We start from the raw sequence: 27,888 nt of genomic DNA on the forward strand, positions 1-27,888 counted from the left end.
CTCCGGAATGCTTTCATCAACACCCATCCATTTGGGTGGTGCTTTCGCCCCCAAAGATGCTAGTTCTTCTAGATGCAACCAGGAGTCACATCCTCCAGGTATCCTTACTTACACCTTCAGACCACGGTCCTTCTTCTTTCCCGCACTGCACATAGGAGCGAACAAGTGCCTTTGTTTCCGCTTAGTGTCGCCGACCCTTAACATTTAAGCCCTGAGCATCAGGGGCGTTACCTCACCGTTCTCCCGCACCCGTCTTCTAACACAGAACACTCCACCACCGCGGAGCTCGGCATTCAAGAGCTCCCGGTGAAAACTCAACGCACTGGACATCGAGAGGGAAGGGAAGTCAACTCCCACTCCCACGGGGTGATCTCGTTGAGGCAGTGTGTTAATTTCACACACAAGCTCTCAGTGTCAAATTACCTGCGAACATACGGGTTCGACGCCGCAAAACTGGGTCCTGCAGGATCCTTAATGGCAGCCCTATCATTTGCACAGCTTTGTACCCTCCGAAACACTTTCTCACGTGTCAGCCGAAAGTCACGCGAGAGGGAGGTCAGAGGCAGCGTTATTTGTTCTGGCGCTCACGTAAAAAAGGGGTTGTGGCTGGCCGTCTCGAGTCTCCGAGGCCTCAACCGGGCCGATTTCGCTTCAAGAACGCCAGAAAACCGTTAAAAAGTTGTGCTTCCGGCTCAAGTGTCCGCGCCCTGTCGAAAAGGGAAGGGGGAACCAACGCAAGCCCGGGTACGGAAAGTCACAGGGCACAATTTCCTTCATCTGAGTCGCCCGACGGTCGGGCGGGACGCGCGTAACCCAGAAGTGAAAGCTCGTTTCCTTTCAGGTATTAGACCCCGACCGCAGGAAGTCCCGGCCAGATGACTTTTATCCAGGCTTTCGCGACTCCCCCCTCAGCTCTATTCACTACACTCCCTGCTTTGTGGTGCCCTGTCGCCGTGGCCACTGCATCCGACCCTCCTGGCCTAGCCTGAGTTTCGCCGCAATTTCGCAGCACCTTCGCCGTCCTTCCCTTAAAGAGCCTTTATTCTACGGGTCCCTATCGGGGTCAACTGACGTTCTCGGAGGAGGCGAAAGCTCCTGGGACTTGCAGCTCCAGAAGCCCAGTACAGGCCGGCTGGCGCCTGCGCGGGGCGTTACCATAGAGAGCAGCCGCCTCTCTGGTCTCGGTTTACATTCTCTATGGTCCAGCCGGGTCGGTGGCGGTAAAAGGGAGACTGCACTGCGCAGGCGCTCTCGGCTTCTATATTTTTTTTTTTTTTTTTTTAATCCCCGCACCAAGCGCTTAACCTCATTGGGGTGGAGGAGAAGGCGGCGGCTGTCTGGTCCGCAGCGGCAACAGTAGCGAATAATACGGCTGTAAGTACCCGGTTGGGGAGAGGAGCTTTAGATCCAGCCCTCCGAGGCCCTTGCCCCTTCGCCTTGCGGTAGCAGACGCCGGGTCCGGGTGAGGGCGATGTCCAGCGCTGTCATCGGCTCTTGGGTGCACTTTGGGGGGAGGGGGCGGCCCTTAGGTGGGAGCCGGGCGGGGAGCGGGATGGGAGGGTGGGTTGTTTATCCCACCGGTAGGTCGCTGATCCCAGGCTGCTTTGCAGAGGGAGGAGGGGGCGACCGTGGGGTCAGCCCGGCTTTGTGTGCCCCTCTCTCTTTTCCTCTCCCAGACCCCACCCCGGGCCCCCTTCCTGACCCGAGTCTTACCGGCCCGGTGGGAGAAGCCAGCGAACAGCCAGTCGCGTTTGAAAAGAGCCCGGGATTGCGAGGGGAGGGGGCGAGGGAGAGAAACCCATAACAACTAGTCATCGGCGAGTGATGGGTGTGGAGAAAGATCCAGAGGGAAGGGGTGCCGGGGAGGCGGGCGGCCGGGGCTCCCAGCCGGGCTAGACAAAAGCTGAGCGAGCGGCGCCGAGCCGAGCCGGGGACGGGGCGGGATGCAGAGGGTCCCTTGGTCCCTGAGGCCCGCAGAGAGCTTCTTTCCGAAGCTGGGAAAGCGGACAAGTGCTGAGTTAAGCCTTGTGCAGCCTCCTCAACTTGCCTTTGTTGTTCTTTGGTATTGGCAGAGCCGCTCTGACGAAGAGGAGTGCACGTTAGCCTGGTTGGGTACAATGGAGCTAATCGAATTTTGCTTTCCATTTTTCGAGCCGCTCAGATGAATATGGGGTTTTCCAGGGTCTAACTTATTACATAATGTTATTAAAATAGTTGTGTTTATTTCTAAGATTAAAAAAAAATTAGGTAGATCCTTGAAGCATGTTTTGTTGCATCTGGATGAATTTCTCTGTTGCGGGGTTCGATGATTAAATAGTGACCGTTCGTAGAACCTGCGAGCTCTTTAATCGTGATACTTTAATTTGTAGATGTGGCAGTGAGAGATTCGGATTCTCTATTCCTTTGGGAGGCAGTGATGCAGAAGAGTCAGAAGGGAGAAATAGTTGCAGGCTGCCATGTGCCTTGTCCCCTATTCTGGTGCCACAGTCCGGTATAAATTGTAGCTTTAGAGATTGTTGCTTTTATTTCTATTATTATTTGTGACATTTACTGAACTCTTGGTAAGAGGGATCCTGGACAGTGGGCTCCTTTTACTCAAAGGGAGTTGGGAGAATAGTAACATTGATGCAGAGACCTTATAGATAAAAACAAAACCACAATGTCCCAGAGTTACTGAATATTGTGTATCTTCTCCATTTGCTAAGAAAGATTTAAATTTTTGTGAGCCGCTGACTTACTCATTTTTGTAAAATCGTGCAATTGCACCTTTTTTTTAAAATCTGTTTCTGTAATTTATAGTTTATCAGCTAACGTGCAGCACTATTTTTGAATTTTAAGTTTTAATTTTTACCGAAGAGCTTTCAACCCTAGCTTTATATTTTCTCGACTAAAGTAACCAAAGTCAGAAATCCTTTGAAGTGGCAGTTGGTGGTGGAGGTGTCAAATATTGTATCTCCATGTTACAATCTAAGTGGTAAATAGAGAAAAGGCCTTTGCTAACCTTACACCTTAAATTAGTGTTGGAACTGAAAACCTGAATCTCCCTGTAAGTCAGGATTTTGGCCATAGACTCAACCTTATGTAAAAGAGGCAAGCATTTTTTGTGCTAATGGGAAGCAAAAATCTGAAGCTTGGTGTTTATGCTTCAGTAACCACTGTGATAGAATCTCTTAAGTGTAGTTCGGATGATGGGAACTTACTTTTTATAGAGCAAGATTTCAGATCCTTAAAATAGTTTGACAGGGATGTTGAGAAATGATTGGCCAGAAGAACGTTAGGTTTATTGTTCATATGTGTTAGGTTTCGTTCATTGGTTTGGATTTAGATTTTTTTTGCTTCAGTAGTCTGTTAACTATTTTCTTGAGTGGCTCAGTCTCACAATTTATAAGTTGAGTGAGAGATAGTTTCTTGGATCTGAGACTTAAATTTATCTTTGAGACTCCGTTTCTTCTTAACAATCCTCTATTTATAAAATCATAGTTCTTAGAGTATACTTTTAATTTAGTACTATTAGCAAATATTATGACCATTTAAGGGATTGTAAATATTAGAGCTGAGTTATTAAAACTGGCAGTTTTAACAACTGCAAGAAAAACAGAATCATCTAAAAGATTTCCTAAAAAATAAGAGAAGGATCTGTTAGTCTTAAAAAAAACCAAAAAACCCAACACAAAACTAAGCAAAGAACAAGTCATTGATGATAGAGTTTTTGGTTTGTAAAATGTAATAGAAGAAAGTAAATGAACCTTTTTTTTTTTTTTTAATGTTTATTTATTACTTTTGAGAGGCAAAGTGAGACAGAGCATGAGCAGGGAAGGGGCAGAGAGAGAGAGAGAGAGAGACAAAGAATCCAAAGCAGGCTTCAGGCTGTGGGCTGTCAGCACAGAGCCCGATGTGGGGCTGGATCCCACAAGCTGTGAGATCATGACCTGAGTAGAAGTCGGATGCTCAACCAACTGAGCCACCCAGGCACCCTGTAAATGAATTTTTCTTAACCCAGTGCGATCAGGGCAACATCCATAAAATGTGTGTGTGTTTGACTAAATGACCTCTAAAAGCCTTTTCTTTTTAAGCTCCGGAGTTTACTATTTCTGGTAGGTCTTCATTGCCCCAGGGCTTTCCTGCCTACTCTGTGCTCAGACCATTACTGCCATACTGAATGCTTTTCTTCCCCAGATTGTTGTGGCAGCCCCAATCCACCTCCCCCCATGGGTCCCTAAAGTTGTGGCTCAGATGAGGCCTTTCTTTCATAATGCCTGTGTTGACTTCCCTCTTGTTTCCTGCCTGGAAATCTCACTCCTTGCTGATTCCTGTTTTATCCACTACCTTCCTCTTTGGAAGATTCACGCCTCTGCTTTTAGTCTCCTCTAGATCCTTGAGGGCCCTGGGAGTTTGTAGAACACTGTGGTATCCTCTGTACTTAACTACCAGGACTTGTGTAACTAGGGACTTGTGTAGCTAGTCATGGTTAATGTATGAAATATGAAAGATAACTTAGAATAGTAGAATTTGAGTTTGGGCAGAGTTCTTAGAGGCTCCATTGACCATTCTCCTACCTTTTGTCTACTGTATTCTGGTCCTCAGTCTTACACTGCAAATCTGCTTTTCTGTTCCTGGACAGGTCTTGGTTGCTAGAAAGCTAGTTGAGACCGCTCCAGAATCTGCCCCTTCCCTGTTGCCTGTTTTTCTTGGGCATAACCCTGAAGCAACATGTATTAAGTCTGTTTCTTCTCCATGTAATACACGTAATAGCTTTTCATTTCCTAGGACAGTCATCAAGCCTTCTCTAGATTTATTGATGAATTAATTTATTAAACCCTTTCTTTAGCTCGGTACCACGGGGTACAGTTGAAAAGAGTGCGTGGTCCCCACATTCCAAACGCTCACAGTCTAATAAGGGAGACAGACAAAATGTTACACATTGATGCCACTTAGGCTGTAAGTAAGTAAATAAATAACCCTGCCCTAGATCCTTTGTCCCCTCCTGTGTTGTTTTTATTTTTTTTTTTCTTTCAAGGTTTTATTTTTTTAAAGTATCTCTACACCCAGTATGGGTCTGGAACTCACAACCCCTAGATCAAGAGTCTCATGCTCTACAGACTGAGCCAGCCAGGTGTCCCATCCCCTCATGGTTTAATCAGATTTCCCCATCTTTCTTTAGGCAATTCTGTTTTGTTAGTGTTCTTTCTTTCTTTCTTTCTTTCTTTCTTTCTTTCTTTCTTTCTTAAGTTTATTTATTTTGAGAGAGAGTGTGAGTGTGAGAAGTGAGCGGGGAGGGACAAGACAGAGAAGGAGAGAGAAAGAGAGAGAATCCCAAGCATTTCTGCCCTGTCAGCGCAGAGCCCAAGGCGGGGTTCCATCTCACAAACCTCCAGATCATGACCTGAGCTGAAATCAAGAGTCCGTCGGCTAACCGACTGAGCCACCCAGGCACCCCCATTAGTGTCCTTTAAATGCAGTGTCTGAAATGAAACAACTTGCTGTGACCTGACCAGAGCATACAGCTGTTGTCTTAGGTTAGGAACTGTATCAAGGGTTCAGACTTTGTTGTACATTCTGACTATGCCACTTGCTAGCCCTATGACTTTGGGCCGTGGGCCCGTTAAATCATCTCTTCATGTTTTAATGAATTCACCTATAAAACAAATGTGAGGGGAAGGGAAGGCAGTGTTAAAAGTAATATCTACTTACAGGGTTGTAAGGATTAAATGAGATATGTCAAGTGCTGAGAATAGTGATTGGCATATAGTAAGTGGCTATATACATGATATTCCCACTATGTATTTGTGGTAGGAGTTGATAATATTAATGACAAGGTAGCATACATAGCAATAATCAAGTCACCAGAGTCATTTGAGGAGCTTGTTAAAATACAAATGGTCTGACCTTATTTATTCCCCATCTACCCAGAGATTTTTGGTCAGTTAAGCCTACGAGGCCGGGGTAGACACAGTTCTAACAGTCCCCTGGTGAGTCTTTAAAACAAAACCCTAATGAAAACCTTGCGTTTTATGTTAATTTTGTCAGTGATTGCGTTTGCTCTTACAAATTAAAAAAATCCCCCAAGTAATAGATGAGTAGATGCTCCTGACAGATACAAACAATGCAGATAAGGGAAAGGCTTGGCCCCAGACCTCAGGCCCCCTAGGAGGCGTATCCACTTATCAGTGTGAAATGTATCCTAAACAGTGTTGCCCGTTTTGGTAGCTACGTGTATGTGAGTGTCTTCATAATAATAAATAATAGCCAGATTTAAGGAAAAACCCCTCGATTTTTAAATCACTTTTGCATTCATAATCTTCTTTGCTCCCTTCAGAATCCTGTTAGGTAGACAGGGAAGATAATGTTGCTATCCTCTCAATTTACGAATGAGAAACTAAGACCTGCAGGTTAAATCCCAGTCCGAGATAGAGCTGGGATGAGAGCAGGACCTTCTGTTTCCAAACTTAAGTGTTCTTTTCTTGTCAGCTGCCTCTTAGCTACATAATTTTGTTGACTTACTGAAGTTATGGTTCATGAAATCCTCTGATCTCTTTGCCATGTCAATAAGCTGCCAAACCAGGTTTCCTCCTGTCTTTTAGTGTGTTTATACTTGCTTTTAAAAAAATGTAAATTCAAGGTTTAATAGTTAACGTGTATCTGGGAAGATTGATTGTTTTGTGAAAAACATCCAGAACTGGCCTCGTAGCTGTCTTTTACACTGGCACATTTGGGTGAGTTTATGTTTCTTCAGGATAGCCGAATCCACTTTGCACCTGTCTCTGTAAGTGTTACCCTATTAACTTTCCAAGCGGAATCAGTTAAATTTATTTATAGTCTTATTATAATAATATAGCGATAGCACAGAAACTTGAGGGACCAGAGGGGAAAAGCCACATCAAACCATCCTAACACAAGGTATCATTTCTTAATGTATCACCCTGTCTGTATGTTTGTACTTTTCAGTAGGTAATGTTAGGTTTTGCATGTTTTGTGAATACTTTCTGTGTAATGACATATTATGCGTCATTTAAATTTTTAATAGCTTTGTCATATTTGAGTTGACATGGCAAATTTTGGTAAATTGGGATCCTTGACAAGTAGGTGTATGTGTGTGTGTATATATATACATATATATAAATATGTATACATATATATATAAAATATATATATACATATATATATTTTAAAGTTTATTTATTTATTTGAGTAATCTCTACACCCAGCTTGGGGCTTGAACTCATGGCCCTGAGATCAAGAGTTGCGTGCTCTTCTAACTGAGCCAGCCAGGCTCACCCCCTTTCTTTAAATTACATATACTATAATGGTGACTGTCTTTTTGCACATAGTTTGCTTCTTTGGTGTTGTTTCCTTAGGATAAATTCAAAGAAGTGAGATTATTGGGTGACTTTTGATACATACTGCCTGATTGCTGACCACAAAGTTGTACCAGTTAATAATTTTCCCAGCACCCTAAGAATGTATCACTTTCACAGAAATTTTACCAACTTCTGGCAATATATTTTAAATGTTTTTTTTTTTGTTGTTACAGTGAGAGATGTGGAATCGTACATTATTTTTCATTTATTTTAAAAAAGAGCAGGGAATAATGATGGGCTTTTATATGAACCAACTGTATGCAATTTGTATTGGACATTACGTGCAGGTGCTCTGTCTTACTTGCCTGGTTTTCACTCCTGTCCTGTGTGGCTAAAGCTATTGCATTTCCAGATCGATGTGGAGGAAAATGCAGCCTTTGCTTTGTGGGACAGAATAGCCTATTTGTCGACATCAGAATGTAATCTTATTACATGTTTGTGGCCTACCTTTAAGCATTGTGTGTGTGTGTGTGTGTGTGCATGCGCGCATGTGCGCGCACGCGCTCAAGGGCTCTGCCTGAAATATTTAGTAATCAGAATGTCTGGTGGTGGGGGCGAGTTAGCTGCTTTTTAAACAGATTTCCCAAGTGATTCTCAAGCCACCAGAGTTTGAGAGCTGCCTCAGGACTACCTTCCAGCTAATTTTTTGCTCGGTTTCTCCGCAGGGTGTCTTTCCTGTGGGTAGAGGCAGACTCTGTTATGAAGGGTTGCTCAGACATGTTAACAGAGGCCTGCTGTATAGAGAGAATGAATTGTGTAGCAGTGTCCTTCCTAACGTAGAGTAGCTGGGTTCATTCTAGGAACAATAAGCCAGTCTTTCTAAGAGTAGTTGAACTGCATAAAAACAGCTCCTTCTCTGAAGCCTCCTTGTGGTGCTGGTGGCTGTGTTTTGTTTCAGTTCTGGTAAGTCCTAGAGCTTTCCAGACCCAAGCCATGAGGACATGGCTTTGGTTGGCCCGAGGATGGTAGGTAGACCTAGCATCCCAATGGCAATGGCCACCATGGATTGAACACCCAACTTCTTGTAGGTATGCTTTTGCCATTTTTTAAAGCAGCATTTATTAAAAAAAATATTTTTTATGTTTATTTATTTGTTTTGAGAGAGAGAACAGGTGGGGGGTGGGGCGGACAGAGGATCTGAAGCAGGCTCTGCACTGACAATAGAGAGCCTGATGAGGTGCTCAGACTCACAAACCGTGAGATTCCGACCTAAGCTGGAGTCAGATACTTAACCAACTGAGCCGCCCAGGCACCCTTTCTTACAGCAGTATTTAAAGACAGATGCTGTCTTCATTTTATAATGAGAGGAAGCTGGGGAACTTACTCGAAAAGTTGAATAATGGGGCACCTGGGTGGCTCAGTCGGTTAAGCGTCCGACTTCAGCTCAGGTCACGATCTTGCGGTCTGTGAGTTTGAGCCCCGCGTCAGGCTCTGGGCTGACGGCTCGGAGCCTGGAGCCTGCTTCCGATTCTGTGTCTCCCTCTCTCTCTGTCCCTCCCCTGTTCATGCTCCGTCTCTCTCTCTCTCTCTGTCTCAAAAATAAATATAAACGTTAAAAAAAAAAATTAAAAAAAAAAAAGAAAAGAAAAGTTGAATAATTTGTCCACAGTCATGCAGCTGGAAAGTGGTAGAGTCGGTTCTCGGATTCTTCAGCTTCCTTTCCATTTATTTCTGTTTTTTGCACACGGGCTATTCCTCATTCATGAAAGGTCAGTGGGGATGTCTTGGGAGAAAGTCTGCTCCCGGCGTCTGGTGGCATCTGGAGTTGCCTCCTCACTGGTCAGGAAGGACATAGAGATGCAGGTTGGCACTGGCATTTCCATGAGGGTTAGATCAGGTGATATACAGTCTCTTTTAGATTTGATTCCCCGATTTGAAATCTACCCTTGGACAATCCAGGTCACTAAAGACATGATATAAACCTTTTTAATTTATTTTTTATTGTGGTTAAAATATATATAGCATAAAATATGCCATTTTAACCATTTTTAAGATTATAATTCAATGGCATTAGTTACATTCACACTATTGTACAACCATCATCAGAGTCAGCTTCCAAATCTTTTCCATCACCCCAAACAGAAACCCTATAACCATTGAGCCATAAATCCCTGTTCCTCCCTCTTCCTCAGTCTCTGATAATTTAGAATCTACTTTCAGTCTAAGTAGACTAGGCAAGTCTAGATAATTCTAGATAACTCTAGGCATGCCTAGTCTAGATAATTCATGTAAGTGGAATCATAATATCTGTCCTATGACTTACTCACTTAGCATAATGTTTCCAAGGTTCATTCATGTTATTCCTTTCTAATTGGTGAATAATATTCCATTGTATGTATATAGTAACATTTGTTTATCCACTCGTCTGTTGATAGAACTTGAGTTGTTTCTACTTTTTGACTGTTGTCCATAATGCTGTCTTACAAATTTGTCTTACAAATTTCTGTTTGAGTCTCTGTTCTCAGTTCTTTTGGGGATATACCTAGGACTAGAATACTAGGTTGTGTGGTAATTCTACGTTTGGCTTTTTGAGGAATTGTTGAACTCTCCCACAGTGGCTGTATATTTATACCCCTAATGGCAATGTACAAGGGTTTCAGTTTCTCCATATCATTTTTTTTTTTTTTTTTTTTTTTTTTTTTTACATTTATCGATTTGAGAGAGTGGAAGAGAGAGAATCCCAAGCAGGCTCCACATTGTCAGCACAGAGCCCGATGCGGGGCTCAAACCCACGAATCATGAAATCATGACCTGAGCTGAAGTTGGACGCTTAACTGAATGAGCCACCCAGGTGCCCCTACGTTTCTTGATAATGTTCTTTGATGCACAAAAGTTTTAAATTTTGATGGAACCCAACTAATCTGTTTCTTTTGCTGCTTATGCTTTTGGTGTCATAGCTAAGAATCCATTATCATCTGAGGTTGTGAAGATTTACTCCTATGTTTTTACAATTTTATAGTTTTAGCTCTTAAATTCAGGCTGTTAATACATTTAAAGTTATTATTATTTTTATATGGTGTGAGGTAGGGATCCAACTTCGTTGTTTTGCATGTGGATATCCAGTTGTCCGAGTAACATTCGTTGAAGACTGATGTAAATGTTTTAATTACTTATTTTCTGTGTCATTCACTGGCATTTATATTTTGCTTTAGGTATTTGATTTCATTGCCTGCCCTCCTTCATTCTTACTCCATACCCCTACCCTGTTTTCTTCCTTTGAAACAGGATGCATGTATATTTTGTGTGAGTTACAGCTTTGCTGTTTGACATATGAGAGACGCTTAATAACTGTGAGTTCCCTTTCTTCCTTTTAATTTTGTATAGTTACTTCAAAAATTTTTTTAATGTTTATTTATTTTTGAGAGAGACACAGTGTGAGGGGGGAAGGGCAGGGAGAGAGGGAGACACAGAACAGGGTCCGGGCTCTGACCTGTCAGCACAGAGCCCAACATAGGGCTCGAATTCACAAACCCTGAGATCATGACCTGAGCCAAAGTTGGACACTTAAACTGACTAGGCCACCCAGGTGCCCCTAATTTTGTATAGTTACTTTCTTTTTTCAAAGTTCATTTTTTTATTTTGAGCTAGAGACAGCACAAATTGGGGAGGGGCAGAGAAAGAGGTGGAGAGAGAGAGAGAGAGAGAGAGAGAGGGAATCCCAAGCAGGTTTTGTGCTTCCAGCGCAGAGCCTGATGTGGGGCTTGAACTCATGAAAGTGTGGGGTCATGACCTGAGCTGAAATCAAGAGTTGGGACACTTAACCAACTGAGTCACCCAGATGCCCTTGTATAGTTGCTTGTGGTTTGTGTTTCAAAATAGATTGTGAGGACCTTCAGGGTAGGGTGTATATTATATATTTTTTTGTTTCCCCATGTCCGCCTCTCTCTTGTCCCCCCTGCCCCCATTACTCTAGTGTCCAGTTTTGGGCAAATGATGCAAGTGATGTCCTTACCTTTTATTGGCTGAATTGTGAAGCTGAATATAGATCTTTGTGGGTACAGTTAGGTAATTGTGGAAAATTCTTTTTTTTTTTTTTTAATTTTAAAGTTTATTTATTTTGAGAGACAATGAGCATGCAAGTGTAGGGGAGGAGCAGAGAGAGAGAGAGAATCCCAAGCAGGCTCTCCATCACTAGCACAGAGCCTGACGCGGGACTTGAACTCACGAACTGTGAGTTGGTGACCTGAGCTGAAGTTGGATGCTTAACTGACTAAGCCACCCAGACCCCCAATTGTGGATAATTCTTGAAAGATCAATAATCAGTATATTATAAGGTTCTTCAAGGTTTTTAATTCAGGTCCTTTTAAGCAATTTTTTCACATGTGAGGATTGAAATAGCATCTAAGCCTTGAAACTTCCTTGGGGGTTTTTTTGTATGTGACATAAGATATTTTGATAAACCTCAGTTAGGTTGCATAATACAGAGTTCATTTCATGGATGACTGGAAAAATTTTAACTCATTATTTAAGATTATGGTAAGTTTTGTATCGGGAATTTTACTCCTTTTAGGGGTGATTTTTATATATCTAGTTTTATCGTGTTAGCTGATTTATTTAGATTGGGCCATTTTGATTTACAGTTTTTAAAAAATGTGTATTCATTTTTGAGAGAGAGAGAGCACGAGTTGGGGAGTGTCAGAGAGAGAGGGGGACAGAGGATCTGAAGCAGGCTCTGAGCTGACAGCAGTGACCCTGGTGTGGGACTTGAAGTCACGAACCGTGAGGTGATCACCTGAGTCAGAGTCAGACACTCAACCAACTGAGCCAAAGCCGAGTGCCCCTCGATTTGCATTTTTGACAAATGTTTAATTTAAAAAATTAAAAAAATTATTTGGAGTTTGTGCAATAGCGTGTATTATTTTTCTAACAAAAATATTAAATCTCATTAAAAAGCTCTTTTGCCTAGAAATCCCCAAAATTAACTAGTGCAGAATTATCTGATCTTTCTGGGTTTGTATTATCAGATTTCCTTCCATCACACTCTTTAGTGTTCCTTAGGGTCTAATATTACTTGTGCTAAGTGATCAGATCTCCTGTAAGAGTCCATTTTGTAACCTACCATCCAGATGTCAGCGAAGGGAAGGTTCAGTTTGAAGGCTGGCCTTCGGTGTTTGTTTTCTACTAGGTTTTGACTCTTAGTATCTTGTTATATAAACACTTTCATCGTATGAGATACTGGCTTCCACTGTTTATTTTTTCAGTTCCTTATTATTAATAGTGAAAACAGAAAAGGAATTGTTTTGTTCTTTTATTTTCTATTTCAAGCAACATAACAACATGAGAGGTCAGAGCAAATCCAGTATTTGACTTGCTTTCAGGTAATTGTCAACCAGTGAAGTGATTCACAAAGAGCTTGAACTCCCTTAGTTGGAATAATGGTTTATTGCAGGGAGAGTAGGAAGAAGATAATGCAGACTGTTTTCCTTAACTGCCCCTGGCAAAGTTGGCCTGGTAAGAATCTGAATCTGTAGCCATGCATCTGTATGCACAAAGTTGGACCCAACTTCTTCGTAAATAAGGCCAGACGTAGTATATAGCTGTATCTTATACACAAAATTTGATTCAAGAAGTGTTTTTGTTATTTAATAGATCACCCTTCAGACTTGGGATCCCATGCTGAGAGGGGTGGCTCTTTAAAAACAAATGTTCTCAGTGCCCGGGTGCCCTCTGTGCACTGATTTGGGCTAATGGGTGTGGTATTTTAGCCAGATGCCGGTTGTGTTTACCTGTTGGCATGCCAAGTAGATTTCCTATGGCCTGTGACTGGGGTTTTATTTTTTTATTATTTAAAAAAAGATTTCTGTCTATTTGTTTATTTTGAGAGAGAGAGAGTGCAAGCAGGGGAAGGGCAGAGAGAGGGAGAAAGAATCCTAAGCAGGCTCTGCATTGACAGCATAGAGCCCGACCTGGGGCTCGAACCCACGAACCTCGAGATCATGACCTGAGCCAAAACCAAGAAGTCGGTCACTCAACTGACTGAGACCCCCCAGCACCACTGTGACTGCATTCTTAAAAGTGAACATGGTGGGAAAAACTGTCCATTCTCTCATGGTTTTAGAACTTGGAGGAAGTTTCTGAAATTGCCAAAGGAACATTTGTTTGGACAAAGTAACGGTATTTAGCCTAATTATGTAGTAATGATTTTACAGAATCACAAAAGGATGACAGCTGGGGAAGATAAAGAACATCTTACAATCACTTGATTGGTAGACCTTTTTTGGGGTGGGGTAAGGTGAATGGAGGGGATCCAGAAAGGGTATATAAATAGATGTTCATGAGAAATGGACCTGAAAGCACAGAGCCTTCATGAGAACTGCTCCCATTTAATTAAGAGAGTTATTCTAGGGTGTATCCTGGGTAATTAGTAAAGAATGCACAAACTATGTGCTTTGATCAGAATTTTTGCTCAACACACGTTAACTGTTGTGCCACAGGACTGAGAGAGAGGCTCTTTTTCAAATAATTTTTTAAATTAATTTTGAAAAAGAGAGAGCATGTGAACGCAGGCGTATAAAAGGGGGAGGGGGGAGAGAGAGAGAGAGAGAGAGAGAGAGAGAGAGAGAGAGAGAATCTGAAGCAGGCTCCAGGCTCTGAGCTGTCAGCAAAGAGCCTGACGCGGCGCTTGAACCCACAGACCGTGAGATCATGACCTGAACTGAAATTTGTCACTTAACTGACTGAGCTACCTAGACGCTCCTGAAAGAAAGGCTCTTAGCCCTGTTCCCAAAGAGCTCCACCCCTAAGAGGGAAGTCAGACAAGGAAGGAGACAGGATTCCTGAGTTAAGTGCACTACTGTGGGAGGGACTGAAGAGGGAAGGGCTCTTAATCTGGGGGTAGGAGAAGAGGTGTGTCCTTACCCTGTTTTAACCCAAAGTTATGTAAGGCCCTGAACCAGGTCCCCATGCCTGGTTGGGTACTCTGGGGCCTGCTTGTTGCCTTCCATTTATGAGAGCTCTGTTGACTGGGGACCTAGCTTGTGACCATGGGGCAAAGACCCGGACTCTTGGCCATGTTAATGCCATGGTCTAACTTTGTGAAGTGGCCACAGACAATGGCCAAGAAAGTACCCTTGCTGAGAGAAGACTGTTTAAAACTAGCATCTTTCGAGAGCCCTAAGTCTCCATAAAATCAGGATTATTTTCAGATCTTTACTTGAATCATCAACAGATCAGCGATACAATTTTGGAATTTTGGGGGGCGGGGGTTAGACATTGTGCTTTTGGGAAATTGGTTGCTATTGAGATTGCTTCTGGAGAGTGATGGCATTATTAAAAATATGCTATTTTTATTGTAGTCACAAGCTTATTGCATGAATTATTGGCTGTAAAATTTTTTTTAAAGATGCCTAGGGGATAGTCTGTGCCCCTCTTTTACTCGTAAAGATTTTATTTTTAAGTAATCTCTACACCCAACGTGGGGCCCAAACTTACAACCCTGAGATCAGAAGTTGCACATTCTAGTGACTGAACCAGCCAGGTGCCCCAGTGTCCCTTTTTATTATGAGCGAGTTTAAATCTGTTGTGGCTTTGTATGAAGGTCCTTTTCATCTTGTTTAAATTCCCTAGAAAGGAGAAATAGAACTGCTAGTTAAATGCATTAGTTTTTTTAAATTATAAAGTATTTATTTTTTGAGCAGGTACTACATACACATGGTTTAAAAATTAAGTTTTCCTCTTCTCTTGTTTGCCACCCACCCAGTCCCCTTCCCTGGAAGCAACAGTGGTACTAAATACATATGTGAAAAAAATGCTTATGTATAGACACACCTTCCCCTCCTCCTATTTTGTACAGATGGTATCCTGCTACAGACCACCGTGTATTTTGCCTTTTTTTTTTTTAACTTTATGTATCTTGGAAATCATTCTGTGTGAGTACATGTAAAGTGTTCCCCATTTTTTTAAAATGAAGAGTATGGCTGAATAGGATGCCATAATTTATTTAGCCGTCTATTGAGGAACATTTAGTTTTTTCTAGTCGTTTGCTTTTATAAATAATGCTAGAAAGATTAATCCTGTAATTTATTTTGCACTTGTATGACTAAATTCCCATACGTTGAGATTTGGGGTTGAAAGTTATGTACCTTTAAAATTTTGAGAGATATTGCTAAGTTATCCGTCTTAGAGGTTAAAAAAAAACCTAGCCTGTAGTATGAGAGTTCCTGTAGTTAAAACACTTAAAAATATAATTTTGTAAAAGTATATGACCCTGTTTTGTCATATGTATTGTTCAGTTAAAACATGGCTATAGTTCAGTGATAAAAAAGCAATCCAACACTAATTCTCATTGTTTTTCTGTTTTTGACTTTGCACGTATTACATGGCTGGATGAGGTTCAGAAATTAGCTTTGTTTCCTTATACACGTTACCAAGGCTCCTTCTAGAGAGGAGTGCCAGAAATGGGTGGGCAATTTGCTGAGTAACTGCCTCTTTTTATAGTTTTCAATTTTTTTTTTTTTTTTAAGCGAGAGGGAAAGTGGGGGAGAGAGAATCCCAAGCAGGCTCCCCGCTGTCAGCACAAGGCTCAATCCCATGAACCGAACTGTGAGATCATGACCTGAGCCGAAATGAGTCAGATGCTCAACCAGCTGAGCTGAGCCATCCCAGGCACCCCTCCGGTTTTTTTTTGTTTTTTTTTTAAAGTAAGGTCTATGTAGGGATTGAACTCCTGACCTTGAGATCAAGAGTTGCATGCTCTCCCAACTAAGCCAGCCAGGAGTCCCTGTAGTTCTCAGTTCTTGTAATAACTGGTGATGCCTGTGGTTTCATGATGGTAATTAAATTTGACTTTATAAACAGCTTTTTGGTATTTATTGTATAAACTGTGGTTCAACTAGAAAGAATATTGTCATTCTTTTTAATTTTTTTAAAATTTATATTTCCTTTGACTAGATAATATGTACATGGTCAAAAAGTTCAAAATGTGTGCACAGCTAGAGGTGAAATGTAAGTCTTCACCTTTTCTCCACATTCTTCCACAACCTATTCCCAGAGGCAACCACTGTTTCTGGTTTCTTAGATGGTCTTCTATATATTCTGTGCATATATAAGCCTTTATATGTATGAATGGGTTGCAGCATTGTTCTGCAACTAATACCACTATTATTATTATTATATTATTATTATTTAGTTCCACTCTTAGTTTTAACATGTACTTTTAAAATTATGTAAATAGTATATTTTAATTTTAGAAGAGTGTTAACATTTTGGTATGCTGTTTCCCTGCATACTTTCTCTGTGCATGCAGAATGTGACTATTTTGTATTTTGTAAACAAACATGATGTCATAAGCATGCTATTTTCTAGCTTGCTTGAAAAAAATTTTTGGGGGGCGTCTGGGTGACTCAGTCAGTTAACCATCCGACTTCGGCACAGGTCAGCATCTCACAGTTCCTGGGATCGAGCTCCACATTGGGCTCTATGCTGACAGTGCAGAGCCTGTTGGGGATTTTCTCTCTTTGCTGCTCTCTGCCTCTCTGCCACTTGTGCTCTCTTTTGTCTCTCAAAATAAATAAATAAGCTTAAAAAAAAATTTTTTTTAAAGTAAGCTCCACACCCAACATGGGGCTTAAACTCATGACCCCAAGATCAAGGGTCATGTGCTCTACTCACTACGCCAGCTAGGTGCCCCTCTAGCTTGCTTTTTTCACTAAATTGACCATAGATATTTTCCTAGGCCACGAAGAACATATTTTTACTATAGAGTGACTGTATGGTATGCTATTGTTTGGATATATGGTAATTTCTTTCCTAATTCCTTGTTCTTGTACATTTAAGGTTATTTTCATTTAAAAAGATTTTCTTGGGGGTTCCTGGCTGGCTCAGTTGGTGGAGCATGTGACTCTTGATCCTGAGGTTGTGAGTTTGGCCACATGTTGGCTACAGAGATTACTTAAAAATAAAATCTTAAAAAATAAACATAAGTTTTGCATGAGCAGTCACAAGGAACAACTTTGTGTGCACATTTCAGTGGACTTGACAAATTATTTCCTTATGTGAATTCTTGGATTTGTACTTGTGGGATCAAAACATCTATTTGGATAGATAACCTTTCCAAATTGTCCTGGATAGTTAGGGATTTCATTCTCATCAGCGTATTAAAGTGTGTGTGTGTGATTATATACAGTTACATTCTCAAGTGATCTTTTTGTTTAAATGGAAGATTACATCTTCTGATATTTTAGAGAAAACCATGTTAGTGATGGGTAGGAATAAGTCACGTTGGAAAAATACAGAGGCAGTAACAACTCGGATTGGAAACTGTAGGTATGATTCAGTATATACTAACATGGTTAATGCACAGATCTCTTTTTATGTTTTTCTTGTGGATTTTTTCCCTGAATCTGTAAAATATGAATGTAAAAATATCATTTTAGTAATAGCAGTGTTCTAATTGACCTGAGAAATACAGAGAATTTTCCCTAGTTTTATGTGTAAGCTTTGTGGAAAGTACAGATTTAAAAGTCTGTATGCTTGAACTATGGTTTCAGTGGGGTGGGTAGGAAGCTGTATATGAGACTTTGCAGTAGTCTTTGTCATTGCTTGATTGATGTTCCACATTGTCTTTCTTTGCCACTTCACTTTACTGCATTGAAAAGATGTGAAGTTAAACCTAATACCATCTGATTTGTCAATAAATAAATGAATCTCTAAAGCCCTCTGTTCAGTTTTCTATCTTCAGCAAGCACAAGACTCCTTATCATTGAAGGCTCTGTGACTATGTGAGATTTCCTAGTCGATCAGATTCTGTGTCTTCAGTATGAATCTTGCTGGAGCTAGGAATGGAAGCAAGGGAAATGATTTGGAGGGTGAGAGTAATGAGCAAAGATGTGTTTTCATGCCAGCCCTGGAGACAGAGGTTTGCCCTTACATTTGTTTCATTGTTGCAGTCTTTCTTTTTTCCCCTGTTTACTAGGGAGTCATCAGAAAAGTAGATAGTCTTCCAGGAAAGCACCTTGATATACTGTGTTAGAATAGAGTGCTCACTTTTATTTCTTTCCCTGGTGAACCTGTAACTTGTTGAAGGCAGAGCCTGGCAGATTGGCTGGCATAATATGTATTTAGTGAATTTAGGAACTGAGCACCACGAGCCTGTCCACATTGTGTGTAGCTTTTCACTTGTTTCTTCTTTACATTTTCAAATACTTACAGATTCACAAGAGGTTGAAAGAATAGTACAGAGTTTCTGTTTATCCTTTACCTAGTTTCCCCCTGGTTATGCACTGCCCTTTTTTTCCCTCTCTTTTTCCTTTTTTGATCATGCCTTTGGCTTGCCATCAGCATCTGTGGGAAATACTAAACCCTCTGAACTAAAGATTGCTGATTACTCTCCTAGGGTTACTTGCGGGAATGCATATGGTTCTTCCTCTTTATTTTTTCTTGATGGAGCACTTGCTTAGTGCGTGGTGCTGTGCCAGTTTCTAGTTGCTTCTCTTGATTTAGGCTCTTGTGCTCTTAGTTTGGTAACAATAAGCATGGTGGATATATCCTTCCTTTGTGGATCTTCTTCCTAAATTGTATATATACGTACATGTCTAAAGCACCCAGCGACCTGTGGGTGTTACAATGAGAAGCAGGAGCTGTGACTTGGTGGAAATAGCCCTGGATTTGGAGTTAGAAGCCAAGGTTCGAATCCTGATTCTGTTTCATACTTGCTGGGTGACCCTGGGAGTTACTTTGCTTCTGAATCTGATTCCTCTTCTGTAAAATAGTGTGAGAGTAACAGTTACGTACAGAGGTTTTGTGGGTGGATAAAGAAAGTAGCATTTGTACAATCACTTGGAAAGTGCGGTTTCAAATGTGAAGTGGCCTTGCTTTTTGTAAATTGCTGAAATGAAAGCCAAATTTTAAACTACTGCTGTGTTACTTCTTTAGAGCTTGACTTTATGCAGTAACAGGAAAAACTCTCCCTGCTTCTGTATCCCAAGCCTTCTTACACCCTGAATACCCAGTACTTCTGTCTTCACACTGAATACCCAGTACTTAATAGGGTTTTCTTTTTTCAACTGGGTGTAACCCAGCTCCCTTGAGAAATTTGGGATGGCCCTGTCAGCTGTCATGCTATCAAATGACATATCGAATGCTTGCCCCTCTTCTTATTCACCTAAGTCTGGGGATTTCATGTTAAGAAACCTCTTTTAAAAATCTCTCATGCAAATATCTTTTTGGCTTACCATTTTCATAGGTTTTGCTCTTAGAAACTAACTCTTAATATGGTTCTAGAGCTGAGATTTTTATTTTTAAAGGGAGACCTGATGTTTTTAAATATGTAAATACAGGATATGTAGCCAGAATAAAAAGTAGGGGATACCATGAAAAATCTAAGATTTATATAATGGAGAATTTTTTTTCTTAAACCTGGTTGGTCTAGGTGCAGACAGACTCTTAAATCATTAAGGCACAGACATATATAGAATACTGTACCTAATAGTAACACTGTTCTCAAGTGCATGTGGAACATTCTCTAGGATAGATCGTATATTATGCCATAAAACAAGACTCAAATTTAAAAGGATGAAATCACACAAAGTATGTTCTCTCTCTGACCATAATAGAATGAAGTTAGAGATCAATAATAGAGAGAGAAACCAGCAAATTCACAAATTTGTTGAAATTAACACCCTCCTAAGTCATCAGTAAGTGAAAGAGGAAATTACAAAGAAAATTAGAAAATATCCTGAGATGATTGAAAACAAAAACACACCATACCGTGGTGGCTGTGGTTGCACAACAGTGTGAATGCACTTAATACCTCTGTACTCTACACTTAAAAGCGGTAAAAATACTAAATCTTATGTATGTCTTACCACAAATTAAAAAAAAAAAAGACTGTCACTCATTCATTGTTCCACAATAATACTGAGCACCTACTATCCATACTCCATGCCAAAAACAGAACAATGTACCATAACCTAGGGAATGCAGTGAAAGCAATGCTCAGAGGGAAATTTATAGCTTTAAATGCTTTTATTAACAAAGAAGGATCTTTAATCAGTAACCAAAACTTCCATCTTAAGAGACTAGTGAGAGAACATACTTAACCAGAAGTAAGCAGAAGAAAAAAAAGAAAAGACTAGATTAGTCTTTGGATTTCGGCTCAGGTCATGATCTCACTGTTTGTGGGTTGGAGCTCTGCATTGGGCTCCATGATCACAGCGTGGAGCCTGCTTGGGATTCTTTCTCTTTCCCTCTCTCTGCCCCTCCCCTGCTCGAGTTCTCTCTCTCTCTTTCTCTCTCTCAAAATAAATAAATTAATGTAGATGGAATTATGCATTCCTGAAAACACTCTACTGTGATTGGCTGAAGAAAAAACAGACAATATGGATAAACCAATAGCAAGTAACAGGTTAACAGTCAAAAAACATCCCATAAAAAAGAACCCAGCTCAGATGACTTTACCCTCGTTGATTCTACCATAGCTACCAAATACAAATTCTTCACAGACTTTTTCAGAATAAAGAGGACGATGAAATGTTTTGAGCAAAGCCATACAAAGACATCACAAGAAAATTACAGACCAGTCTCTTTTATAAATATAGATATAAAAAATCAATAAAATACTAGCAAACTCAATCCAGCACCGTATTAGAGGGATTATATACTATGACTGAGTAGGATTTATATCAGAGATACAAGGTTGGTCTAATATCTGAAAATGAATATAATACTCCATATTAATAGAATAAAGGATAAAAACCGCATCATCTTCTCAATAGCTGAAGGAAAAGCATTTGACAAAATCCAGCACCTTTTTGTGATTAAAAACCCTCAACAAACTAGGAATAGAAGAGAACTTCCTTAATGTGGTAAAGGCCATATACCCATAGCTAATGTCATAGTACTAAAAGATTGAGTGTGTTCTCAAGATCAGGAACAAGAAAAGGATGTCCTTTTAGGCCCCTTCTAGTCAACATTGTACTGGAGGTTCTAACCAGGGCAGTTAGGCAAGAAAAAGAAATAAAATGCATCCGATTGGAAAAGAAGTAAAACTATATTTGCAGATGACATGATCTTGTGTGTAGAACATCCTAAGGATTCTGCTATAGAACTATTAGAACTAATAAGGGAGTTCAGCCAGGTTGCAGGATATAAGATCAATAAACAAAAATCAGTTGTATTCCTGTATACTTGCAATGAAGAGTCCAAAAACGAAACTAAGAAACAATCCCATTCACAATAGCTACAAAAAGAATAAAAAAACCCTTAGAATAAAGTTAACAAAAAGTGTAAAACTTATACTCTGAAAACTATAAAGCACCATTGAAAGAAATTAAAGATCTAAATAAATGGAAAGAAAATAAAGATCTATATAAATGGAAAGGGGTGCTTGGGTGGCTCAGTCCGTTAAGAGTCTGACTCTTAGTTTCGGCTCAGGTCATGATCTCACGGTTTGTGAGTTTGAGCCCCACGTTGGGCTCTGCACTGCCAGTGCAGAGCCTGCTTGGGACTCTCTTTCTCCCTCTCCGCTCCTCCCTTGCTAGTGTGTGTGCACATGCGCTCGCTCGCTCTCTCTCTCTCTCTCTCTCTCTCTCAAAATAAACATACATTAAAAAATGAAATAAACGGAAAAATATTTTATGTTCATGGATTAGATTACCTAATAATGTTAAAGATGGCAATATTCCCCAAATTTTCTACAGATTTGGTACCCTCACTTAAAATCCTAGCTGCCTGTTCTGTAGCAATTGACAGGCTGATGTTAAAACTCATACGGAAGTACCAGGGACCCAGAATAGCCAAAATAATCTTGAAAAAGAACAAAGTTGGAAGACTTTCATAACTTACTACAAAGCTATAGTAATCATAACAGCTTGGTACTGATAATAAGAATAAACATATACATCTGGAATAGAATGTAAGTCCAGAAATAAAACCTTACATTTATAGTCAGTTGATTTTCAATGAAGGTGTTAAAAGACAATTCAGTGGGGGAAAGAATGGTCTTTTCAACAAATGGTGCTTGGACAAGTGGATATCCACATGCAAAAGAATGAATTTGGACCCTTTCCTCACTTGTATGTATAAATGAATTCAGAATTATTCCTAGACTTAAATGTAAGATCTGAAATGTAGATGTAAATCTTTATGACCTTGCATTAGGCAGTAGTTTTTTTTTTTCTTTTTTTATTGTGGTAAAATAGACAATGATTTCTTCGGTATGATATAAGCCACAAAAGACAAAAACATAAAGTGGACTCATCGAAATTGAGATCTTTATGTTTCAAATGACACCCATCAAGAAAATGAAAGCACACTCCACAGAATGAGAGACAATACTCAGAAATCATATATATGATAAAGGACCTTTATTCGCGACATATAAAAACTCTTAAGAGTCAGCAGTAAAAAAACAAATAACCCAATTAAAAGATAAACAAAAGATTTGATTAAACATTTCTCCAAAGAAGATGTCCAAGTGGCCACGCCCATGAACAGAAGCTCAGTACCCTTAGTCTTCAGGGAAATGCAAGTCTAAACCACAGTGGAATGCCATTCCGCACCCCCTAGGATGGCTGAAATAGACAATAAGTGTTGCTGAAGATGTAGGGAGATTGGAACCCTCACATACTGCTTGTGGTGGGGCACCTGGGGGCCTCAGTTGGTTAAGCATCCAAGTCCTGATTTTGGATCCGGTCATGATCTCCTGGTTTGTGAGTTTGAGCCCTGCAGTGGGGCTCTGCACTGACAGCAAGGAGCCTGCTTGGGATTTTCTCTCCCTCTCTCTCAGCCCCTCCCCTACTCGTGCTGTCTCTCAAAATAAATATGTTGCTTGTGGGAATGTAAAATGGTGTATTTTGGAAAATAGTTTGACAGTTCTTCAAAGAGTTAAAACAGTACCATATCCTATATTCTAGTAAATTAAAAACATATCTGAACAGAACTTGTTCAGAAATGTTCATAGTAGCAGATTTATAATAGCCAAAGAGTAGAAATGATCCAAATGTCCATCAACAGGTGAGCTTATAAACAAAATGTGATATATCCGTACAATGGAATATTATTCAGCCATAAAAAGGAGTGTTATACATGGTACAACATGGATAAGCCTTGAAAATAGTATGTTGAGTGAAAGCCAGACAAAAAGGCACGTATTTTATGACTCTACTTACGTGAAATGTCCAGCATAGGCAAATCCATTCAGTCAGAAAGTAGATTATTGGTTTTCATGGGTTTAGGGAAAGGGGTTTGGGGAGGGACTGCTAAAGGACATAAGGTTTTATTTTGAGATAATAAAAACGTTCTTGACTTAAATAGTGGTGATGGTTGCACAGCCTTGTGAATATAATAAAAACTGCTGAGTTACACCCAGTATAAAAGGGCGAACTTAATGGTAAGTGAATTAGATCTCAGGAAAGCGGTTACTAAAAAGTCATGTAAGCAGCTTAGCTTCAGTGATCTATTTTGTGTTGGCGTAGTAAACACATGAGAAAAGAAATACTATTTGACCAGGACTGTGAGTGAAACTATAAATGAAACTCTGAAAAATACTATAGAAGTCAAGTGTTGCTAGGTTGAGTGGAAATTTAGATCCCCTCTTTCTAGATGAGCCAACGTTATCAGTCACACTCTGTCTCTCATGAGGCTCCTCACCCCAATAAGCTGGTCCTTAACTCGGGTGTCTTGCCTTCATGTAAGATCCTTCTGTGGAAAGCTGTGATCTGTATTATTATCCTCTCCTATCTGGGGTCACTGCCTTGGTAAGGTAACAGTGTGGTATGCTAATGCTGAGAGCCAGTCTTGTGTATACATTAAGTCATTAAGTAATTTGCGTTGAGAGGAAAAAAGTCAGCAGTGAATAAAGAGTGAGAGATTAGTTTTAATCTTATAGTTCTTGAATGAATAAAATTGGGTGCTGTTCTGTTTTTCTCCTCAGAGACTTTTAAAATCTTTATCTCTTCTTTTTCTTTTTGTTTTTATTTTAGCAGGAGAGAGAGAGTGTGAAAGGGGAGAGGGGCAGAGGGAGAAAGAGAGAATCTTAAGCAGGCTTCATGCCCAGCTCAGAGCTTGACGCGGGGCTCCATCCCACGACCCCAGGGTCGTGACCTGAGCTGAAATCAAGAGATATTCAAGCAACTGAGCCACCCAACCACCCCAATCTTTTCTGTTTCACAAATACAAAAAGTAGAATTAAAAAAAAAATGTTTATTTTTGAGACAGAGAGAGACAGAGCAGGAGCTGGGGAGGGGCAGAGAGAGAGGGAGACACAGAATCCGAAGCCAGGCTCCGGGCTCTGGGCTGTCAAAACAGAGTCCGAGGTGGGAGTCCAACCCATGAGCTGTGAGATCATGACCTGAGCCAGACTTGGACTCCCAACCAAGTGGGCCACCCAGGTGCCCCAAAAAGAAATTTTTAAGAAGTAGGACAGAAGCTCTCATAAGCCTATTACTCAGAGGTCACACATTAATATTTTATATACCCTGTTTTTTTCTGTAATTTCCCCCACATTTAGGCTATACTGTACTATATATGTGTGTACTTTAATACAGTTTCACATTCTAATTTGTTTAGTTAATGGACAGTTTTATTACAGGTAATTCATAGTTTTTTCCACCAAGTGGACTGAAGCTTTATAGTACCTTAAAAAAATGATGTACAATTTTCAGCACCTACAAAAGTAAAGAGAATATTATAACAACCCTCATGTGATAATCACTGAATTTCAGCGGTTCTCAGTGCTTATCTGTCTTGTTTCATTTTTGAGGAAGTTTGAGGAGCAGAATAAAAATAGAAGCCATTCCTCCTATTTTAAACCTGCTGCAGGAGAAGCAGAAACAGAGCTATCTCCTATTTTTACAGTTCACAGTTAGAGAAAACAGAGAGAAAACATTAAAATGCTAGTGAAGGCAGGTATTGACTGCTGTGAATCACTTATTCGGTGCCGGTGCAGTACATTCTGTCCTTTTCTCACAGTCTGCACACAGTAATGTGGCGGTGCTGGGTTTGTGTGTGTGTTTTTTTCTTTTCTTTGCACTTATTTTTCTTCACCAGCGTGTGGTTTTTCGCCACGTGTTTTGTGGAAGTAATTGGTGCATACTTCCATCTTCTTATCAATTTGAGACTTTGTTGTTCTACGCTTCACTGACAGTTACACATTATATCCCATGATACCGGAAGGGAGATTTTCCTCCATTATGAAATGGTAGTGCCTGATTTTTGAATAGTACTTACCTGTTTGTAATTACGAAAGTAGCATATATTCATTACAGAAAATACTTCGAGGGGCGCCTGGTTGGCTCAGTCTGTTAAGCATCCAGCTTCAGCTCAGGTCATGATCTCGCGGTTCAGAAGTTCAAGCCATGCCTCAGGCTCACGGCTGTCAGTGCAGAGCCCGCTTTGGATCCTCTGTCTCTCTCTGTGTCTCTCTGTCTTTCCCCTGCTTGCGCGCTCTCTGTTAAAAATAAACACTCAGAAAAAAATATTTCTGGAATACAGAAAATTGCAACGAAAAATCTATAATTTGATCACCCAGAAATTAACCATTGTTAATGATTTTTTTCCCCTCTATTCATATGGTCTGGCCTTTTAATATAATATGGTGAACCTCCTTTTATTCATTTTTGGGGATTTGCATTATACAACTGTTTTTTTCTTGACTTCACTGTATTTAATTATTGTTCATCTCTATATATGTATAGACTGTATATATATGTATATATATAGACTATATATAGACACTATATATATAGACTGTATATATATATATATATATATATGTATATATATTCACTCTCTCTCTGAGAGAGAGAGATTGATTATCTCTGATTTTTTTCCTCCTTACCACAGAATCTTACGATCTTGTGATCACTTGTATAATTCCAGATTTTAATGATCTTTTCAAGGTAAATTATATGCCCACCCTAAGTCTGATTCTGCTGTTCATAGATAACTTGTAAAGAGCTCCCTGAAGGCCTGTTGACTTTTAGGGCTGGAAATAGACTCTTGGGCACTGTGTCTAGTCTTCCTGCTATGCCTAACTGATTGTTTCCAGAGTTTTTGAGGCTAGTGTCCAAATCACAGAGCTCTACAGAAGTGGAATTTCTAGTGTCTGTTAATTGAGAAAAATTATCAAACTAAAAGAAAGAATTTAGAATTGCTTTTTACATTACCATCACATTGAACAATTCAGTGTGTATGTGAGTTTGAAAAATGTGGACATGAGGACATCTGGACAGTGTTTGGTGTGTATATGGAAGAATTCTCCGACATTCTTGTAATAACCGTACGCTCTCATCTCAGGGGTGGGGTCAGTGTTTACCGGCTGGGAGCCAGTGCCCTGGCCTTTCCAAATCGCTGCCTTTCCTCTGGTGAGCCAGTCTCTCGTGTTTGTGCTTTGTTATACGTATTCGCACAATCCTTTCACCTGGAATGTTTTTCACATTCTTCTTACCCACCCCGTTCCTCCCACCCCTCAAGAAGATAATGAACTCAGTTAATGATCGCCAGTGACTTTTGATTTTCAGCTCAAACTTGAATCATTCAGCAGACACTTCTCAAGTGCCTTGTGTGTGACATGGTTACAGGCTTCAGGTGAACACAACAAACGAGATCCCCTCCTGTGCCAGACTGACAGTCCTGGGGAAAACGGCCAGCAAATAGTGAAACATGCAGTAGAATTATGACTTGTCACAAGTGATTTGAAGGAAGGGAATGGGATGCCGTGACGAGGGGCTTCCTGTGAGTGGTCTTTGAAGGGCTTGTTGAGGAGGTGAATTTTAAGCTGAAGCCCTGAGGCCCATAGCACTGTGGGCACATGGAGAGGGTTTAAGGCAGAAGAAGGAAGAGCAGGAGTCAGGGTGTACAACGGGAGTCCACAAATACTTGGCCTGGAGATGCCAATTTAGAAGTCGTCAGTTCACGGGAAGCTTTTAAACTCCTGGGAACGGATGTTGAGTGTTCTGGAGTCAGCAAGGTTAGAGCACGAGAGGCATCGGTCTGAGCCCGTCAGCAGCTCTGGAAGCAGAGCAGAGATGGTTAGAGAGATTCGAGTAGGTGTGCGCAGAAAAGTGGCAGGAAGGCACGACTGTTTATTTTCACGGAAATGGGAAATTTTTTATGAAGGATGAAGGGGCCAGCTTTGGAATGCTCCCGAGAGATGGAGTTAGAAAGTCTAGAAAGGGTATTGCTTGGATTTGCCGGCATGGAGGTTATCCGTGACCCTGACGAGAGCAGCTCCAGTGGGGCAGGGGCCAGTGAAGCTGCATCAGAGGGGCTTCAGGGTGAGCAGGAAGCACGTCAGTGCAGCTGGTTGACATCCGAAGAGGCCGGCGGGTGTAGGCTGCAGGACAGGGTACATGGGCGCTTGGGGAGAAGATGGGAAAGTGGTTTTGGAGAGAAGGGTGGGCCAGCTTACTGGAGAACATGAATTAGGATGCTGGTTTGGAATACTTTGTGAAGTTTGAGATGATCAGTGTAAAATGACACCCATCAGGCACGTGCGTGTGTTCCCTTCCACGTGATGGACTGTTTGCCGCAGGTGCGAGAAGGCAGCTGGTTAAGTGTGTCCGGTTCTTCCAGGGTGCAGATTTACAAGGCA

The 27,888-nt window shown here is 40.8% G+C and overlaps 1 protein-coding gene across 11 annotated transcripts in view; it reads left to right on the plus strand.

The window, feature by feature from the left end:
* The first annotated feature begins 1,233 nt into the window (after positions 1–1,233).
* Positions 1,234–27,888, plus strand: part of CLASP1 (cytoplasmic linker associated protein 1) — a 272,484-nt gene continuing 245,829 nt past the window's right edge. For 5 of the 11 annotated variants that reach the window (XM_027056008.2, XM_053214882.1, XM_053214877.1 and 2 more), the window contains exon 1: positions 1,236–1,374. The gene's annotated coding sequence lies outside the window, so the exon portion shown is untranslated. Of the gene's footprint in view, positions 1,375–27,888 lie in introns of all 11 variants that reach the window. The other 6 variants (XM_053214878.1, XM_053214880.1, XM_053214881.1 and 3 more) reach the window with 3 other exon arrangements.

The sequence above is a fragment of the Acinonyx jubatus genome, chromosome C1 (assembly GCF_027475565.1).
Source record: "Acinonyx jubatus isolate Ajub_Pintada_27869175 chromosome C1, VMU_Ajub_asm_v1.0, whole genome shotgun sequence".
Taxonomy (NCBI): Eukaryota; Metazoa; Chordata; class Mammalia; order Carnivora; family Felidae; genus Acinonyx; species Acinonyx jubatus.